Consider the following 13,433-nt stretch of genomic DNA (forward strand, 5'->3'; position numbering starts at 1 on the left):
TCCAATCTCACTTGGCCCTGGCTCAACCCTCCCAACGGCAGGACCCCAGCTGTCCCCGGAGACGAGAGGATGCCGGAGCGGCCCCTGTAAGGACACCACAGCTCTGAATCTTACCGCATCCCCGGTGACAGGAAGTGAGTGGGCAGCAGTGTTTACCGGCTGGATCACGAGTTACTGACAGCTTAGAAATAATTTTTCTTTTCTGACAAAGAAAAAAGATCATTTTTAAGAGACCTGAGAACCAGAATCACTCAGGCTTTGAAGGCCAGCGAAAAGGCTCCCCCAGCAGTGGCACTGGAGAGAGAAGCGTTTAGTCACTGTTTCATTAGGCACTATTTGAACCTTGCAACATGTGGTAATTTCTGGGGCAAGCTGAAAAGGGGGGATTATGTAGGAGGGACACAAGGAAATTAGCCAACGGTTAATTTAACTCGTTTTCTGCTAGACTTTTCGATACATTCCTAATTGACTGAGGGGCAGGTGAAGCTCCCGCCCCATGCAGGCTCATTCACGGTGGGAATAAATGGTTCTTTTTCAACTCACACTGCTTACAATATATCATCAGGGAAAAGACACGCAATGAATATGTTGATTTTTTTTATTAATGGAATTACACCCTGCCACGCAGGTGTGAGGGTAAAAACTTTCTATACGGCAATGAAATAAGATTAACAATGAAATTAGAATTTTATTAGCTTTATATGTCACATAGACCTGGATTTGAACTGTCAAAACAAGCAACAAGAAAAGATATTGGGAAGGCAGTCCTGCCAATCACCCAGGAGAAATGGAACAGCGTCTATCCAAATCAAACTCAGCGGCTGTGCCTTCTGTAACTCCTTTGGGCGGTATGCCAGAGGCCAGAGGACACAGGGCCTCCCTTAGGTAACAGCCTGGGTTTTGGACACACAGGTAGGGGCTGAAAACACCGCTTGAGCTCAGAGGCCAGGCCTAGAGCAGGCCCCAGTCCAGGGAAGAGAGCTTGGATAGCCCGAGGCCCCAAGAGGTCAGCTGGAGGCGCCGGCCGCGCATCCGCGGCCCGGGCTGGCCGCGGTCCGAGAAAGTGGAAAGAAGAGTGGGAACTCGGGATTGGAGGCGGGGTGGGGTCCCCTTGGACACCGCCCTGAGTTTTGTTACCCGGGGGCCCCTGGGAGCTTGGGCAGAACTACCTGGGTCTGGCAGGCGCAGAGGTGCCCTATGCAAATGGTTCACTATTAGGCGAGAAAGAAATACTTCAAATGGCCCTTTGTAACCTTCTATAGAAAATCGAGGTACTCTGCATGACAAAGCACAATTAAGCTTTCTATTCAGGAGTTCTGCAGCTGGTAGCCCATTGGGAAAGTGGGAGGAAACGCGAATATATTAATAGTGTGGCAAAAGTTTTTTGTGTGCGTGTCTTTTTCTGGGTCGGGGATGGGGAGGGGCGGTGGGTGGACCCGGAGGGGAAGAAGGCTCCGCCTTGGATCCTTGCCACCTGACAGCCTTGCCTCTGCCCACGTGGAGAGCCCTCCTTCTCTGGCAGCGGGCATTCTGAATGGTCTCAGCGAACCCAGCGTGCAGAACAGGGCTGGGCGGACCCTGCGGGCACCAGCGCCTGGGCGGGGCGGAACGCCTGCCCCAGCCTCGCTTCCTCGTCTCGGGAAAGCTGGGCTAACCCGCTCCGGGATGGTCTTGGTACCCGGCGCCGGAAGGAGGCTGCGCTTGACCGATGCTTCGCCCAGACGCCCTGGCAGGTGGTGCACCCTGGAGCGCAGCAGGGGGATGCTGCGCTGGGAAAGAGGCTTGGGAAGAGCAGAGTCGGATTTTCTGTTGAGCTCTAATTTTCTCCCATTCTTCAGGTTTTTTTTTTAATTAACTTATTTTTAATTGGAGGATAATTGCTTTACAATATTGTGTTGGTTTCTGCCATATAGGTATATGTATGTCCTCTCCCTTTTGAACCTCCCTCCCACCTCCCACCTCCCACCTCCCACCCCATTCCACCCCTCTAGATTATCACAGAGCACTGGATTTGACCTCCCTGCCTCATGCAGTAAATTTCCACCGGCTGTCTAACATCGTTGATATTCACTTTCCTAATTGTTCACTTTTGCAAATCTCAGGGAGAACTTTTTGCTTCTTAGTAAAGAAGGGCTCTTAGCCAACTGTGCTGTTTGGTCTCCTTTTGCTGGTCTAGATCCATCTCCATTCTCCTCTGCCCTGTGAGGGACGCAGACACCGGCCCCTATGGATTGTATTACACGGTCTATTGACTATTTCACCTGTAGCCTCTGGGCTTCCCTTGTGGCTCAGTTGGTAAAGAATCCACCTGCAGTGTGGGAGACCTGAGTTCGATCCCTGGATTGGAAAGGTCCCCTGGAGAAGGGAAGGGCTGTCCAATCCAGTATTCTGGCCTGGAGAATTCCATGGACTCTGTAGTCCTTGGGGTTGCAAAGAGTCAGACACAACTGAGCAACTTTCACTTTCCTGTAGCCTCTTGACTCTGGCTTTCATTTGGGTTTGCTGAATGAGTGGCACAGCAAATAACAGAATAAGCTGATGAGAGAGAAGCGGAAGTATATTGATTGTTTCTGGGGGTACTACATTGTCCCAGTTCTGGCAAATTCTGCTATATCCCAGAAATTCCCTTTCTCTCTGAGAATTTCTTTTCCAAGGCCCCAACTTTAAATCAGGTTCTTCCTGCATCTTCATGGGAAAGGGTGGAAATGTCTTCTGGCTTCTCCTAGTACCTAGGAACAATACTTTGGCCACCTGATTTGAAGAGCCGACTCATTGGAAAAGACCCTGATGCTGGGAGAGATTGAGGGCAGGAGGAGAAGGGGATACAGAGGATGAGATGGCTGGGTGGCAGCAGTGATTCAATGGACATGAGTTTGAGCAAACTCTGGGAGATGGTAAAGGACAGGGACGCCTGGTATGCTGCAGTCTGTGGGGTTGCAAAGAGTCAGACAACACTGAGCGACTGAACAACAACAACAGGAGCTTCAAAATTCTTGTTAGTTTCCCTCAGTCCTGCACACATCTCTGCAAGTAGTCATTTTGTTGAAATTGTTCTTTAAAAATCCCAGCTCAAAGTGACTGTCTAGTGGCTAATCAGCCATGTTATTCCTGAGTCAGTCTCTTCTATAATAGATCACCCAATTCCATTTTCAGACAGCTTTGACCATTAGGAAAACTTACTTGTTGTATCAGAATCTTCCTTTATAATTTCTATCTATGGGTCCTTATCTAGTTCTTTCCTCTGGTGCCTGCCTTCTTCCCTTTTCCCAACTGTTAATGATAGCAACTGCATTTTTCATCTCTACATCCTTAGCATTCATCACAATGCCTAGCAGTTAGTGATACCCAATAAATAGCAGCTGAGTCAATGCATCATTCAACTTCTAAGTCTCTACCAGTTGCTTCAGACATGGAGGTTAAAACAGCTGTATTTAATTGTAGCTATATAAACATATGATATATATATAAACAGACTAACTATCCTATAGATAGAATAAATATAGGTAGGATTTAGAGAAGCTTCTGGAATCTGTCTGCAAGCTCAACCATTTACTAGCAGTGTGACTTTGAGTAGTTCACTTAACCTCTCTAACTTCTATTATCCTTATTTGTAAAATGGGGATAATTAATAGTACCTTGCTCATAGGGTGATGAGGATTAAATAAGGAAAAACACAGGAAAATATATAGATATTTAGTAAAATTAGATAACGTCTAACTGAAAAAGTTATTTAACTTATATGCAGAGTACATCATGAGAAATGCTGGGCTGGATGAAGCACAAGTTGGAATTAAGATTGCCAGGAGAAATACCAATAACCTCAGATAGGCTAAAGACACCACCTTTATGGCAGAAAGCAAAAAAGAACTAAAGAACCTCTTGATGAAAGTGAAAGATGAGAGTGAAAAAGTTGCCTTAAAACTCAACATTCAGAAAACTAAGTTCATGGCATCTGGCCTCATCACTTCATGGCAAATAGATGGGGAACAATGGAAAGAGTGGTAGGCTTTATTTTGGGGGAATCCAAAATCACTGCAGATGGTGACTGCAGCCATGAAATTAAAAGATGCTTGCTTTTTGAAAGAAAAGCTATGACCAACCTAGACAGCATATTAAAAAGCAGACATTACTTTGCCAGAAAAGGTCCATCTAATCAAAGCTATGGTTTTTCCAGTAGGCATGTATGGATGTGAGAGTTGGACTATAAAGAAAGCTGAGCGCTAAGAAATTGATGCTTTTGAACCGTGGTGTTGGAAAAGACTCTTGAGAGTCCCTAGGATAACAAGGAGATCTAATCAGTCCATCCTAAAGGAAATCAGTCCTGAATAGTCATTGGAAGGACTGATTCTGAAGCTGAAACTCCAATACTTTGGCCACCTGATTCGAAGAACTGACTCGTTGGAAAAGATCCTGATGCTGGGAAAGATTGAAGGCAGGAGGAGAAGGGGCTGACAGAGGATGAGATGGTTGGATGATATCACCGACTTAATGGACATGAGTTTGAGTAAGCTCCAGGAGTGAATAATGGACAGAGAAGCCTGGGATGCTGCAATCCATGGGGCTGCAAAGAGTCAGACATGACTAACTGACTGAACTGAACTGAAAAGCTAACTTGTAAAAAAAGACTTGAAGGGAATGTGAGGAACTGACCATGTGGCTTGTGGGGACAAGATAATTCCAAACATAGATAAAGAATTCCAAACAAATATCTAGGTGGGGAGACACCTGAAATCACTGGGAAACAATAAAGAGGCAGAATGACTAGAGTTTGTAAGTGAGTGAGCGTGTGTGTGTGTGTGTGTGTGTGTGTGTGTGTGTGTGTGTGTAGGAGTGAAGTGAAATGATGATGAAGCAGGACTTGCAGATCAGAATAAGGGCTTGGGATTTTATTTTTAGTTAACTGGGAAGGTTTTGGAGGATAAGCTCTAAATGAAAAGAAAGTGTTAGTCGCTCAGTTGTGTCAACTCTTTGTGACCCCATGGACTGTAGCCTGCCAGGCTCCTCTCTCCATAGCATTCTCCAGGCAAGAATACTGGCAGGGGATCTTCCCAATCCAGGTATCAAGCCCTTGTCCCTTGCATTGGCAGGCAGATTCTTATCCACTGCGCCACAAGGGCAGTCCCTTTGCCCATTTTCTAATTGGATTATTTGATTTTTTTGTTCATTTGTTTAGTTGCAGGAGTTCTTTATATATTAGGTATATGATTTGTAAACATTTAATCTCATTCTGTAGGTTACCTTTCATTCTGTTGATTCTGTCCTTTGATGCACAAAAGCTTTAAAATTTTATTTGTCCTATCTATTTTTTTCTTTCATTGCTTGTTCTTTTGGTGTCATATCCAAGGAATCACTGCCAAATTCAATGTCATAAAGATTTTCCCCTATGGTTTCTTCTAGGACTTTTACATATTTAGGTATTATATTTTGGTCTTTAATCCATAAAGAGTTAATCTTTGTTTAAGGTAAGAGTCCAACTTTGTTCTTTTATCTGTTTTGGAAAGCAGTTGAAGAGACTATCCTTTCCTTCATTGAATACTCTTGGCAACTTTGTTGAAAATCATTTGAAATTTGTTTCTGGGTCATCTATTCTTTTCCATCAGTCTACATGTCTGTCTGGACGACACTACTACTCTTTTGATTACCATAGCTTCACAGTTAAGCTTTGTGATCAGGAAGTGTGAGACTTCCAACTTTATTTTTCTTTTTCAAAATTGCTTTGACTATTTGGGGTCTTTTGAGATTTTATATGAATTTTAAGATAAATTTTCTATTTCTGCAAAAAAAAATGTCATTGGGGTTTTGATAGGGGTCACATTGAATCTAGATTATTTAGGTGAAGGCCAAAGGATTGCTTTTTTTGAACTGTGGTGTTGGAGAAGATTCTTGAAAGTCCCTTGGACTACAAAGGGATCAAACCAGTCCATCCTAAAGGAAATCAGTCCTGAATATTCATTGGAAGAACTGATTCTGAAGCTGAAACTCCAATACTCTGGCCACCTGATTCGAAGAACTGAGTTGTTGGGAAAGACCCTGATGCTGGGAAAGATTGAAGGCAGGAGGAGAAGGGGACAACAGAGGATGAGATGGCTGGATGGCGTCACTGACTCAATGGACATGAGTTTGAGCAAGCTCAGGGAGTTGGTGATGGACAGGGAAGCCTGGCATGCTGCAGTCCATGGGGCTGCAGAGTCAGACATGACTGAGCAACTGAACTGAACTGAGACACCTTAACAATACAAAGTCTTCCAATTCAGGAACATGGGATGTTGCTCCATTTATCTGTATTGCTTATTTCTTTCAGCAGCATTTTGTAGTTTTCAGTATACAGGCTTTTGGCCTTGTTAAACAGCTAAATAGCCAACAAGTACAAAATTTGAATGGTGGCACTAATAGACCACAAATAGGACTATTTGAGAGGTCCTGTTTGTAAGAGGTGAAACAAACAAGGCAGAGCATTGCCTTGTTTTGCCTCAGATGGGACCCTGTGCCTCAGGTGACTCAAAGATTTTCCTCCTCTGCATATGTCCACAAATGACTGAGAAAGTGTGATGAATGTGAGATGAATATTGATTTGGGTTACAAATAAATTTTACTAAGTGGATGAATTCACAGATACGGAATCTGCAAATAATGAGGATCAACTATATTTAGAAAGAAAGTGTATGCAACAATAGCATAGAAGCTGAGAGGGAAAAATGGAAGAATGCTGTTGTATGGATCTCATGCAATAAGCAAAGTTCTTATACCGTGTGTAGTATAATATTACTTGGAAACTATGATATTAAGGCTGCATACTGTACACGTCAAAACAACAATAAAACCAAAACAAACAAAAAAGATATAATTAATAAGCTATTAAAGACTATAAAATGAAATAATAAAAAGTAATGTTAGTGTGACACCAAGAAATAAAAATAAGAAAGCTCATTAGTGAAAGCATAATGATTGAGGAAAGAAATAGAGCAAATTTGAAATGCTGGTTTATATTCTGAGCATAATATGAGAAGGGCAAACTGGAATTTCATCTGAGGACAGCCAGGACTTGCAGTCTTCTTGCTTGATTTCCTCCTCCCAAGGATGGCAATGAGTCTGTCCTCTCCTTCTGTAATCTTAATGACCAAGAGCTTATATTGTTGAGGAATGTTGCCCTGGGATACGTTAGTTTCTAGTCTAGGAATTTTATATTTTTAGATCTTACATTTTGGTCTTTAATCCATTTAGAGTTAATCTTTAACACATGATTAGTTGGTAATAATTAGCTGGTTTTGAGAATTCCCTGGGAGTTCAGTGGTTAGGACTCTACACTTTCACTGCCGAGGGCTCCAGGTTCAATCCCTGGTCAGGGAGATAAGACCCCAAAAGTCACGTATGTCCCCTGCCCACCCCCCAAAAGCTGGTGTTATCATGCTGGAATGACTTTTGCTATTTTAAATAAACTATGCAGGGCTACTTAGTAATACCAACATATTTCTACAGAGTAAACAGAAAGCAAACTTCAAAAAACTGCTCCTGGATTTATGCCCAGAGCCAATGTGTACAGTTGTTCTAAATAGATGAGGATTATATTAGTAAATGTGAAATGCAGATAGAAGAGTTCAAAAACATATCTTTAAATAAATCATATTTTTTAAATGCCTGGAAATACTGAGATAATGTTTACTGAGGTGGAGTTTCAGAAATGTGAACTATTATGTGTAAAATTGCTTTCTGTAACAGTGAAGAACTTTAAAAACAATCACAAAGAATAAGAATAATCACAAAATAATTTTGGCTCTTATGACCTGTTTGGATTAATTAGTCTGCTGCTGCTAAGTCACTTCAGTCGTGTCCGACTCTGTGCAACCCCATAGATGGCAGCCCACCAGGGTCCCCTGTCCCTGGGATTCTCCAGGCAAGAACACTGGAGTGGGTTGCCATTTCCTTCTCCAATGCATGAAAGCGAAAAGTGAAAGTGAAGTCGCTCAGTCGTATCTGACTCTTAGCGACCCCATAGACTGCAGCCTACCAGGCTCCTCTGTCCATAGGATTTTCCAGGCAAGAGTACTGGTGTAAGGTGCCATTGCCTTCTCCGATTAATTAGTCTAGAAGACATCAGAATAAAAATTGTTCTTTTTTTAAACTGAAGTATTGTTGATTTACAATGTTGTGTTAATTCTGCTGTACAGCAAACTGATTCAGTTACACATACATATGCATTATTATTTGTACTCTTTTCCATTATGGTTTATCACAGAATATTGAATATAGTTCCCTGTGCTGTAAGACCTTGTTAATCCATTCCAAATACAATGGTTTTCATCTGCTAATCCCGGTTCATCCCTCTCTCTCCCCACTCCCTTGAAAACCACAAGTCTGTTCTCTATGTCTATGAGTCTGTTTCTATTTTGTTCTTTTAATGGCTGAGTAGTGTTCCATTGTATATATGTAACACATTTGCTTTATCCATTCCTCTGTCTGTGGACATCAAGATTGTTTTCATGTCTTGGCTATTGTGAATAGCGCTGCTATGAACATAGGGGTGCCTGTCTCTTTTTGAATTATAGTTTTGTCCAGATATATGCCCAGGAATGGGACTGCTGGTTCATATGGCAACTATATTTTAAGTTTTTTGTGGAACCTCAATATTGTTTCACACTGTGGCTGCACCAACTTACACTCCCACAAATAACATAGGAGGGTTCCTTTTCTCCACACCCTCGCCAGCATTTGCTAATCACTTTTTAATGATGGCCATTATGACCAGTGTGAGGTGGTACCTCATTATAGTTTTCACTTTCATTTCTCTAATAATTAGTGACGTTGAGCACTTTGTCATGTGCCTGTTGGCCATCCATATGTCTTCTTTGGAGAAATAGCTATTTAGGTCTTCTGCCCACTTTTCACTTGGGCTTTTTTAAATTGTTGAGTTGTATGGGCTGTTTGTATATTTTGGAAACTGAGCCCTTGTCAGTTGTATCATTTGCAAACAGGAAAATTGTTCTTTTTTTCTTTTTTTAAATTAATTTGTTTAATTGGAGGCTAATTACTTTACAATATTTTGGTGGTTTTTGCCATACATTGACATGAATCAGTCATGGGTGTACATGTGTCCCCCTATTCCAAACCCCCCTTCTCACCTCCCTCCCCGTTCCATCCGTCTGGGTTGTCCCAGTTCACTGGCTTTGAGTGCCCTGTTTCATGCACTGAACTTGGACTGGCCATCTATTTCACATATGGTAATATAAATGTTTCAATGCTTTTCTCTCAAATCATCCCACCCTCGCCTTCTCTCACAGAGTCCAAAAGTCTGTTCTATCTGTGTCTCTTGCTGTCTTGCATATGGGGTCGTCTTTACCATCTTTCTAAATTCCATATATATGCGTTAAGAAAAATTGTTCTTTAATTATGTTTCAAGTAGCATAAGAACTAGTTCTCATTCAGAATATGTCAGGATTATTTTTATAATTATTTTGAATTTAAGCTTCCTTCTTCAGTGCATATAGAGACATTCAAGACATGGATGAGCTTCCTTTGTGGCTCAGCCTGTAAAGAATCTGCCTGCAATATGGGAGACCTGGGTTTGATCCCTGGGTTGGGAAGACCCCCCTGGAAAAGGGAAAGACTACCCTTTCCAGTATTCTGGCCTGGAGAATTCCATGGACTGTATAGTCCATGGGGTCACAAAGAGCTGGACACAGCTGAATGACTTTCCCTTCACTCACTCTAAGACATGGATACATACAAAATGTTTGTTTTTTTAAAAACACTTTCCTCTAGGTTGAGAGCTTTATAGCACTAAACAATTTCTTTTTAACTGTTTTGATTTAGACTTTCCTTATGATGCTGAAGTTGCTAAATCTCTTTCTCAATAGCCCAAAGCACAGTAGATCAGGTCTGGTCTTAGAGGTAACCATGTCTTAGCCAAAACTCCATTCTCAACTTCTATTCCTAATAAAAAAAATTTTATATGCTAGAAATGAAAGAAATTGTTTTAAATTAATAAAAGATGTTTGTTAGAAACTAATGGCAAGAATCTTACTAATTTGTGAAACAGTCATACTATCCTCATTAAAGTAGGGAACAAGAAGAGCTGCCCATTCTAATCATCATGCTTGATTTTTTTTTTATATGTTCTAGCAAGCCGTAAGGAAAGAAAGTGAATCAACAGCTATCAGTATTAAAAGGGAAGAGATTAAACTGTATATTATAATTTATATTAGAATATAAAACATAGCATAATACAGTATGATTATATTATTGATTTATATTCTATTAATATATGATTATTATAATAATGGTGTTATATTTATTATAAAAATGCATGTATGTATACACAAACACATAACACACAAAGATCTGTTACTCAGAAACATAGGGGAAGTTTCCAAACTTCTGAACTTATGGAGTCCAGCAGCCCAATAACATTTCTCAAAACACCTATTCGGTGCACAGAGTATTTCCGTTCAGTCTATTGAGAAATTCACGAACCTGCGAGAAACTGTGGAAATGAAACAGAAATCACAGGAAGTATAATACACAGTCACAATACATAATGTGTTAAGAGATTATACGTTTTATTTTGTTTGTTGGAAAAAGTTCACTCTCAGTAATATATGAATTTTCGTTTTAATCTGTCAACTTCTGAGGAAGGAAACGTAAGAAGATATTGTTTTTAAAGTGTATCTTCTAATCCCTAAAACGTTTTGATCAGAGGATTTGAAAACAGAACATTTTTATAGAAATGAAATTCAAAATATTGTATTAAAAAGAAAAAAGTGATTTATGTGGCTGTAAGTGGATTTTGAGTTTATAGGTTATCTTGTTCTCCAATAGACCTTGAATTTAAAATGAAGAAAAGGGGAGGTGGGAGGGGGGTTCATGTTTGGGAACGCATGTAAGAATTAAAGATTTTAAAATTTTAAAAATAAATAAATAAATAAATAAATAAATAAAATGAAGAAAAGGGATAATATCTTTTTTCTCTTTACAGCTTTTGTATCAATCAGCTGAAATTGTATCTTTCTCAGACTCCTCATAAAGGTAGACATTTTATAAGCAATATTGAAAAATAAGCCTCACTTTCAATTTTATCCAGAACTTCAAAACTCTTCTTCTTTGAGGTGGATTAGGTGCATGAAGAGAGCACTGAACTAGCAGATAAGGGCCTATGTGGGTTTTAGCTCTTTCTTCTATGAGCTGTGTGTCCTTGAGCAATTTAACCTCTCTGATCTGCAGTTTTCTTTATCTGTAAAGTTGAGAGTGGTGGGGATTAAATGAGATAACATATGTACATTGCTTTTCAAGCTATGCTGTGCTTAGCCACTTAGTCCTGTCTGACTCTTTGCGACCCCGTGGATTGTACCCCACCAGGATCCTCTGCCCACGGGGATTCTCCAGGCAAGAATCCTGGTAGCCTATCCCTTCTCTGGGGGAATTTCCCAGCCCATGAATTGAACCAATCTCCTGCATTGCAGGCAGATTCTTTACCAGCTGAGCTACCTGGGAAGCTATAAAACAATTATATATAAATTTATATATATAGATAACAATTAATGCAAGCTATAAAACACTACAAATATTGAATTACAAGGCAACAAATTGCAACAGCTATGAGAAGAATGAAAATAGAAGACAAAATTTTTACATTATCTGTTTTTTTTAATCTGTTTTATTTTACATTATCTGTTTATGAACAAGATGGCCAGGACGGAGGAAAATGTCGAGGCTTTAATCATCAGAAGTATGACTGAAGGATGCAAAGCCTGATGTGCTACAGTCCATGGGCTTGCAGAATTGGACACAATTTAGCAACTGAACAACTTAACAATAAGACTGTTAATCTGAAGAGCCAAACACTCAGAGTGGGGGGTAGAAAGCATTAGTATTTACAGCTTGCCTCATGGGAGCCCTATGGTAGTATTTGCCTTTCAATAACAGCAACAGATTTTTAAAATATTTGCTTCATCCTGACATGAGTTATCACCTCCCACACCCATTTCCCTCTCATCATCAGTTCAGTTCAGTTCAGTTGCTCAGGCGTGTGTGATTCTTGGTGACCCCATTAATCGCAGCACGCCAGGCCTCCCTGTCCATCACCAACTCCCGGAGTTCACTCAAACTCACCTCCATTGAGTCAGTGATGCCATCCAGCAGTCTCATCTTCTGTCATCCCCTTCTCCTCCTGTCCCCAGTCCCTCTCAGCATCAGAGTCTTTTCCAATGAGTCAACTCTTCGCATGAGGTGGCCAAAGTACTGGAGTTTCAGCTTTGGCATCATTGCTTCCAAAGAAATCCCAGGGTTGATCTCCTTCAGAACGGATTGGTTAGATCTCCTTGCAGTCCAAGGGATTCTCAAGAGTCTTCTCCAACAACACAGTTCAAAAGCACCAATTCTTTGGTGCTCAGCCTTCTTCACAGTCCAACTCTCACATCCATATATGACCACTGGAAAAACCATAGCCTTGACTAGACGGACCTTAGTCAGCAAAGTAATGTCTCTGCTTTTGAATATACTATCTAGGTTGGTCATAACTTTTCTTCCAAGGAGTAAGCGTCTTTCAATTTCATGGCTGCAGTCACCATCTGCAGTGATTTTGGAGCCCCCCAAAAATAAAGTCTGACACTGTTTCCCCATCTATTTCCCATGGAGTGATGGGACCGGATGCCATGATCTTCGTTTTCTGAATGTTGAGCTTTAAGGCAACTTTTTCACTCTCCTCTTTCACTTTCATCAAGAGGCTTTTGAGTTCCTCTTCACTTTCTGCCATAAGGGTGGTGTCATCTGCATATCTGGGGTGATTGATATTTCTCCTGGCAATCTTGATTCCAGCTTGTGTTTCTTCCAGTCCAGCGTTTCTCATGATGTACTCTGCATAGAAGTTAAATAAGCAGGGTGACAATACACAGCCTTGACGTACTCCTTTTCCTATCTGGAACTGGTTTGTTGTTCCATGTCCAGTTCTAACTGTTGCTTCCTGACCTGCATACAGATTTCTCAAGAGGCAGGTTAGGTGGTCTGGTATTCCCATCTCTTTCAAATTTTCCACAGTTTATTGTGATCCACACAGTCAAACGCTTTGGCATAGTCAATAAAGCAGAAACAGATGTTTTTCTGGAGCTCTCTTGCTTTTCTGGTGATCCAACGGATATTGGCAATTTCATCTCTGGTTCCTCTGCCTTTTCTAAAACCAGCTTGAACATCAGGAAGTTCACGGTTCACGTATTGCTGAAGCCTGACTTGGAGAATTTTGAGCATTACTTTACTAGCATGTGAGATGAGTGTAATTGTGTGGTAGTTTGAGCATTCTTTGGCATTGCCTTTCTTTGGGATTGGAATGAAAACTGACCTTTTCCAGTCCTGTGGCCACTGCTGAGTTTTCCAAATTTGCTGGCATATTGAGTGCAGCACTTTCACAGCATCATCTTTCAGGATTTGAAATAGCTCAACTGGAATTC

Source organism: Capra hircus, chromosome 6 (genome assembly GCF_001704415.2).
Source record: "Capra hircus breed San Clemente chromosome 6, ASM170441v1, whole genome shotgun sequence".
In the NCBI taxonomy this organism is placed as follows: domain Eukaryota; kingdom Metazoa; phylum Chordata; class Mammalia; order Artiodactyla; family Bovidae; genus Capra; species Capra hircus.